General features: G+C 39.0%; 2 long non-coding RNA genes across 2 annotated transcripts in view; one reads left to right on the top strand and one right to left on the bottom strand.

Annotated features, from left to right (window-relative positions):
* Positions 1 to 7,804, bottom strand: part of LOC109379877 (uncharacterized) — a 28,740-nt gene extending 20,936 nt beyond the window's left edge. The window contains exons 1-2 of the long non-coding RNA XR_002123301.1: positions 7,583 to 7,804; positions 4,739 to 4,800 (exon numbers count right to left, since the gene is read on the bottom strand). This is a non-coding gene — a long non-coding RNA (uncharacterized LOC109379877). The remainder of the gene's footprint in view (positions 1 to 4,738; positions 4,801 to 7,582) is intronic.
* On the top strand, positions 991 to 3,898 carry LOC109379876 (uncharacterized). The gene is made up of 3 exons (XR_002123300.1): positions 991 to 1,069; positions 1,709 to 1,752; positions 3,198 to 3,898. It is a non-coding gene; the product is annotated as an uncharacterized LOC109379876 (long non-coding RNA).

Below are 7,804 nucleotides of genomic sequence, written 5' to 3'. Positions count from 1 at the left end.
GCAATTGAGAAAGTCTTCTCTTTCAGCATCTATCAATACAAGGCCTGGATGAGATCTATTTGGGGGTTAGAGCACTTGATGAACTTCAAAGCAGACTTTGCTTTACCTTTCCACCTTGAAAGTTTTCAAGTCCCAACTTTGTTTCTTTCAAAATGAAATAAATACCAATGAATAATGTGGCTCTATAGTAAGAGTTCAGAAAAAATACATAATCCTGACATGGGAGTACCATAGTAAGTGCCACTCTGCGTACAGACTCGTTAAGGTACCATCTACTGGCCTGGAAAGGAGCCAACCCCAGGGAAGGCATGCTAGTCCGTTTTCCAGTCAACAATGACATTGCCACTTCCTCCAAAATATAAAGGACATTTCCCAGAGTTTCAGTCATTCCTTCCTCCTCCACCCTACAATGTGCTTGGAAAAGTATGCTGTGGGGGTGACCCATTTCCTGTCAAAGGCAAAGTCCCAATAAAAATGTCCTGAGTTGCCTGATATACATCAGAGAATGGGCCTTCATTCTTCTATGGTTTCTTCAATAAAGTATTTTTTTAGTTATGATAGCCAGATTTAGCAAATAAAAATACAGGATGCCCAATTAAATTTCAATTTCAAATAAACAACAAATAATTTTTTACTCTAAGTATGCTCTGTGCAATATTTGGCAGCCCTACTTTTGATATATCATTGACTATCAAGATGTGAAAGTAAGTCTTACTTAACTGATTTTCCCCCTAGCTTTTTGCTTTTTGTGGGTTTTGCGGGGCGAAGAGTGTAGAGGCGGTCGGTGATTAGGTGTAAAGCAAATATCCCTTTTTGTGCCTGGAATTTTCTTCGTTTCTCATTCCGCAGGGAAAGTCTCAGGGCCTCTTAAATATCTCAGCATTCGCTGTACATCCTACTCCCCTAGCTCTTGATTATACAATATTTTGTATTGTGTTTAAATGTGCTTATATCGTCTCCTCCATGATAATGTGAGCTTTTCAAAGAGAGGGAACGCGTATCACACCGCATCCTCCCTTCCACAGAGTTCCCTGGCGTCTTTCTTGCCTCTCCTTGCAGGCTGCTTCAGGTGAGTCAGGAGGCACTCGGGAATTCATCACTCCCACATGGGGCCCAGATAGATGTACAGGGAAACCGAGACTCGGGAGCTGGGCCCCTGGAGGCGCACGTTAGGGAAAGGGGAAAGCAAGGTGGGCTAAACGTAGGGCCCTTCCAGCCCTGCCCTGCGGATGGGCGAGGGCCTGAGGCAGGCCCTTCCCTGAGGCCTGGATTGGAGGCCGCCTACGGGCGCCTTCGCCGGCCTGTCCCGCCCGCTGCCCTGCTGGAGCCTGGGTCCGGGGCCCCTCTGCCCGGCGAGCGGCGCGGGGCACCGACTCCTCCGGGCGCCCGGGGTCGCGGAGGCCGGGAAACCTCGGTTCCGGGGCGGGGGGGCGCCCAGGCCTCTCCTGGCCCCCGGCCGCGCCGCGCTGCAACTCGCGTCAGCCGGACGATTCTTCCCCTCATTTGTTGCATTGTTTGCATTAATATGAATATCTTGTTCTGTTTGTTTTGTCTCCTGGGAGCCAATAAAGCTGTGAGTTTTTTCTTTACACCAAATGCAGCTCTACGGGCGATCAATCAATGGGTAGTCTTCGGATAATCTGTGAGAGTGAGAAATCTAATAAAGCTAGCGACTAAAAAAGGAAAACAAAATCTATTTTTCTCTTAGGTTAACTACGTCAGGATGAGTGTGTCCCACTTACGCTGCTTGAGGTGGGTTTAACTTTTGTTCCTTTTTTTTTTTTTAATCAATTGTATTTAAATGTCAAGATGGGAGGGGAGGAGATCTGAAGGAAGAGTGAGAGAAAGAAGAGTGCTGTTTGGGGGCCTCTTAAATTTTCTGGTGATTGGTGGGTTCTTGCAAGAAGCAAGAAGGTAGTTTCTAACGTCCCAGAAAATGAGAGAGCTGTGGGATTCTAATAAGATGCACTTTGGCAAAGGGGTCCTTTCTCAGTTTTCCAAGCAGACAGGAAATGTAAATTAATGAGGAAGTTAACGAAGTAATGATAATAAATCAGGTAATTATTAGTATCCCTTGCCCCAATCCCTTGTTTCCTCCTGCTAGACGCTAACCTCCCAAAATGCATTTTTGGAAGGCCCCTCAACGCTCCTGAGCAATGCAAGACAGATGAAAAAGGTCGGCCTCGGCTGCTGCAGTTCTCCTCACAGCACAATGCAACCCAAATCATTTATAAACAGTTCAAAATAACAATCTGAATTATCTAACATTCACAGCTGAACTGAAGAGCCCAAGATTATGTGATGAATTGTTAAATTGCAGTAGCATTGTTTTGGATTGCTAATTAAAAAAAAAAAATAAGCAAACCCCATGACTCTAGATATGACAACTGAAAATACCCACAAATTATTTAATAAATGAAGCGTCTAACAACTTTAACACTTCCTGGTCGCCTTGTTAATAAATGTAATTTGAGGTAGATTTTTTAAATCTTCAATCTAAACAGTGAATTCATTACTTGCCATTCAGATCCCTGGATGCCTATGGACTTCTTGGAATTAGGTGTTAAATAGACAAAAGTGAACCAAACTGCCTTTAAAAGCACAGCATGACCATGTAATTCTTTTTCCAGTTTGTGGTAAAAAATGATGAAACTTCTTTCCAAGTAGCTATCACCCAGATTTAGTGTGAAAAGTAGTGTAATTGTAATTCACGCCATCAGGGTCTATCGCTGATAGACGATCAGCTGTTCTGTAGTGGGGAGAGGCTTTCTTTTCAAATAGGAAAGCTGCCAAGTGCTCTGCGATACCTCCAGCAAGCTTATCGGATTGAGTTCAGAGCCAAAACAGCAGCTGCACACATATGCAAATTGGCAATTAATAGTATAACATTCTGGGGAAAAAATGTTAAAAAAAAATTTTTTTAAGAAAATAGAAAGAAGCTACCTGAACATTAACCTTAACTGTAACTGGGACTTCTAGGATGAATAATTTAGGATTAATTACCCTCTGGAGAGGACTTGCTCTTTATTTCCTTCTCGCCTGCAGATCAAGTCTTTGTTGTCTTGCTGAGTTTTGTCTGTTTCATGGAACACAACAATGGACTCTACAGGAAGAAGTTTAAAAATAACTCAAAAGCCCTTATATTTTGGTTCCAGAAAAGAGGGCGATTAAGTTCTTTCCATTCTTTCTGTACACAGAGGTCACGAAGCAAGAGCTTTAGCATCCTGGTGGAGAAGACATTTTGTTCTGGATGTCATCATCTCCTTCCACTATGGCTCGCAGTAGGAACAAGCTTTGCATCCTGGGGGTGCTGCCTAACCCTCTCTTGATTTCTGTCTATCTCTTCCATTGACAGGAATGCTGCTTATATGCTTCATGCAGCAGTTTGCAGAAAACCAGCAAGGTTTATGGTTTCTGTTGCCCAGCGTGTATAAATACAACACTCTCAAATGTTTAAAGAAAAAAAAAATCATATGAATTTCTTAAATTTCTCAACATTCTGGTGCCCCCACCTGACCCCAATTCTCACACACAAGTACACTGTTCCCTGATACAATCACACCATAGTTGTGGCTGGGATTGTAGGTTAACAACCTAGACCCAAGAAGGGCCTGGCATTTTCACAGCAGGCTTTCCCCGCCTAATGCTTTGAGTCTTTCGCCCTCTAGTATGGGAGTGGAGTGATTAGCAGTTGTTTCAGAAAGTCTGTGAATTCTCAATAGTCATATTTCCACGGTTGAAGATCTACCTCTTTGGGATGTGGTAGGTTTCAGAAACGTTGATGTTGGGAGTTTTACAGATATTTCCAAGTTCCAGGAGTTTGAAATTTGGGTCAAGATCCTAATTCCCTTCAATGTGTAAGGGTGAATGAGGTTTTATTTTGCTTTATTTTTCTAGATGTTTTGGGATAAGATTGTATCAATTCTGGTTGTAACATGAACCATAAATGCAGTTTTGACCACTATTTCTGCCTTTTTCTCCTTTTATCGCCTATGCTTCTGGCTTTATTACTTTCAGTTTTGTTGTAAATCAAGTGTGACTTTAGTTTCAAAACATCCTGTTTCTTACACCCTATGGACACTTTTATAATCAAAGACAAGTTTTGGGTTATCAACATTCTGGTTGAAAGGATACCATATACTCTTATTGTCAATATAGCTTTTGAAGCCCGAATACCAAATTTTTAATAGGAAATTCACCCATGTGGAATTTAAATACATTTGTTTATATTTCTTGGAAAAAAGATTTAAAACTGTCAATTAATCATCCAGTCCCATTTGGAGTCCAGAAAAATGTGAGCCCTTAATCAGAAGGACAAAAACCCCTTCCTCTAAATAACCAACTCTGGGTCAGTAGAAGCCACTTTTCTAAATATTTATGATTAACAAAACTTTTTGTCTGATTCAAGCAGAAGTATCCTATGTTCTGAAGACTCTAAGGAATGAGAGAAAAGTTGTCAAGCCTAAATTTTATTCATAAGTAAGGTATTACTTTTCTTGACTTGTGATTGATTTGAATGCATTGTTAGGCTTTTCTTTTTTCTTGTGACTAAATGAAAAGTGGTTTAAAATGATGTAGCAAGTCAATTGAGAAGTTGCTTTTGAATAAAACAGAACAATGGGAATGCCAACTTTCTTTTCTTCTCTATAACTTCATTAACATGGTTATATAGACATCTGCATGTAAAATGTAGTTAACAAAGAATACATAGAAGTAAATTTAGTCCTTCAGTGCCTACCTCTATGGTAAAATCAGACCATTTGGCATAGTTTGAAATCTTCCAAGAAGCCTGGTTTCCACCTGGAAAATAAATTACTAAATTTGAATGTGTTACTTATACTATGGTGAGTTGTCTATCTGTTACATGTTATTTTAGTGCATATACTAGAAATTGTATTTAGAGTTTTCTATAATTGTCATCTGTCAAGGTAGAGAATTATAATAATATAATTATACCCAGAAAAAGTGTTCTGGCTTTAGATTATTTTGGTACTGTTACAAACATGATGCATTCTACAAAAATTCAAAATGTCACAAATGCATGTTTTATTGTCAAAATTTCAGATTAATTTAGATTAGGTATAACTGTTATAACCATTTGTTGATGCACAGATAATACTTATGTATGGGCTTCAATGAACACATTTACACTATTGCAGTCTCCAGCTTGACTTAGCTTTGTTCCATCTGTAAGTGGAACTTCATCTCAACATGGTCTAAAGTTTGATAAATATTGGATATTTATCAAAGCATTGTAGTCTCAATTCAGTACAGTAATACCTTGGTTTGTGAGCATAATTCATTCCGGAAACAAACTACTCATATTGCAAGACATCACTCATTTGCCATGTTAAAATGTATTAGAAATATTTGCTCGTCTTGCGGAACACTCGCAAACCACATTACTCGCAATCCAAGTATATTCTACTGTTTTCAATCATAAGCAGTTTGAGTTATAACAACTTTTTTTTTTAAGTTGGGGAATTGGGAGAGGGGAATGGTGTTGGAGAATTGGGGAGGGGGACCAGCCAAGTTGTTGTTCTTCAATCTTAGTTGTGGAGGGTGCCAGTCGCCATCTGGCTGCCCGCTGGCAGCTCATGGCCTCTAAGCTCAATGTGCTATGTTACAATCTTAGTTGCAGGTGGGCACAGCCACCATCCCATGCAGGAGTAGAACCAGCAGCCTTATAACAACTGTTTTGATTAATCAAAGATTCTATGGTGAATGACACAAAGTATCATAATGAGATGATTGGTGAGATGTCATGGATAGTGAAGACAGCACTCAATTAACTTATCCAGATAGAAACTACGTTTTATAATGCTGCAGGTGTACACAATGGAAGGAGATAAAGACGTGAGACCATGGCTCAGTAAAAATTTGTTACCACAGCTAGTGAAAACAGGGAAGCCAAGTGTTCATTAAAATGTATTTGTAGATTTTTCTTCATCTGAAGGGAGAGTGTATTAATCTCCTAAAGGAAGCAATATTTCTTTCTGAAGTGTACATTTTCTAAGTTGAGTTAAATAACCAGAACAGGTGTGACTCTGGAACTCGATATTCTCAAGCCCAGAAACTTTATAATTCACTACAATATATGCAAATATGTCTAATTCCTATACCACTTTCATAATAATTATAATTTTTATATTTGTCATTTTTTTATTCTAAAGCGCTTTGTGAATCCAGATGAATATATAATAGATACCACCTTCTGTAGGAGTGAAAAGATGAAAAAATTGATTCATATTTAAATGTGTTATATTTGAGCAATATGATATTAAAATATTTTATCTTAGCACAGGGCATTTGTTTTGAAGAATTTATCTGGAGGACTCAGGACATTTTCTACATAGTAAACTGAATGAGGAGCCTTTACTTCAGATGATGAAAGGGTAATATTTTTAGAAAGTCATGCCTCTAGGATATTTACTTGGCCATTGGATTAATAGTCTAAGAAGTGATGGTGATAGAATAAAAATAATCATTTCTTGGTTAAGACTTTCTCTGTGATAGATATTTCACAGGTATTCACTCATTCAATCGTAATAACCACCTTCTGAGGCCAGCGTTATTATCTTTATTTTACCGACAGCAAATGAGGCCAAGTTTAAGCCACATAGCTAGTAATGGATGAGCCCCTATGGCTGTGGAACTCTAAAGTTCGCTCTCTTACCATGTGAGGCATTTCACTCTGGTATCTGAAGGATAAAGGCATGGAGGTTAGAAAACCATGTCTTTTTTCTTAAAATGCCGTTTTTCCTTTACCAAATCAAAGAGAGTCAATGAAGTAGTCCAAAACTTTAGCTGTCTAGTTGAGGTCCCTTTGATTAGGAAATCTTTATAGGACTAGAAACAGAATTGCTTTGGCACATGCAGAAAGACTCCGGCGATCTACGCATCCAACCTCAATTTTAGCAATTTGAAGCAGTTAGCTGCACGGACAGTTTTGTATGCATTGCTAAATGCAGACACAAAAACTGCATTTGCAAAAAGAGGAAACCCAGTTAAACTAGGTTGCAAATTTGGCCCTAATTTAGCGTAGCATTTGTGATACATATAGGTTAGAGTGACATTTATATAATGGTGTGAAATATGAGAAAGTTCCAATGCTAGACACAAAGACTTTTTAAAATTGCTTTTGCCTACTTTGGTTAGTTTAAGAAACAGGAGGGAGAATTTGGTTTTTCAAGTGATGGGAAGCCTTTAAGGATGTTGGAACACTGTTCAGTCCCCTGGGGTTCTGCCTGCTGTACAATTTTAAATGTCTTTTAGCTAAAAAATTGGCCAACAAGGGAAACATAGGGATGAAATCTCTTCTTCCTTATCTGGAAAGTGAGAAGCTATAGGTGGCTAGCATAGTCCAATTGTGATAGTTAAATAAATGGTCAGCTTTTGGGTCTGAATGCCATAAGCATTCTCCTAGCTAATATTTCTATTTAACTGGAGTAACTACCTATATATTAGAATTTAATTGGGGGGTTTTGTCCTTATGTTTGGTTGTAGACATAGGTTTCAGCTTAAGAAATATATCTAGAAATGAAATTAGATAAATGTTATATAAATGCTGCAATCATGGTACCTGAAATTATTTCCATTTTTTCCAATGAAGACCACTGGAGGGCAGTGTTTTCTCCTTTGGGAACTGTACCCTGTTTTAGATGGAGCATGCATGGATGGGTTAAAAAGGCATCTGGGTTACGGAAAATGAGTAGCACTTCTCCTTTAGGATGTGCTTGGAATTTACCCCTTTCTGTTTACATGTAATTCAGGTTGTTGCTTATATACTGCCAGCCAGGTTAGT

Source organism: Hipposideros armiger, unplaced genomic scaffold, assembly GCF_001890085.2.
Source record: "Hipposideros armiger isolate ML-2016 unplaced genomic scaffold, ASM189008v1 scaffold_30, whole genome shotgun sequence".
Classification (NCBI taxonomy): domain Eukaryota; kingdom Metazoa; phylum Chordata; class Mammalia; order Chiroptera; family Hipposideridae; genus Hipposideros; species Hipposideros armiger.
The sequence above is the reverse complement of the archived record's forward strand: the minus strand, read 5'-3'. Positions and strand labels throughout refer to the sequence as shown.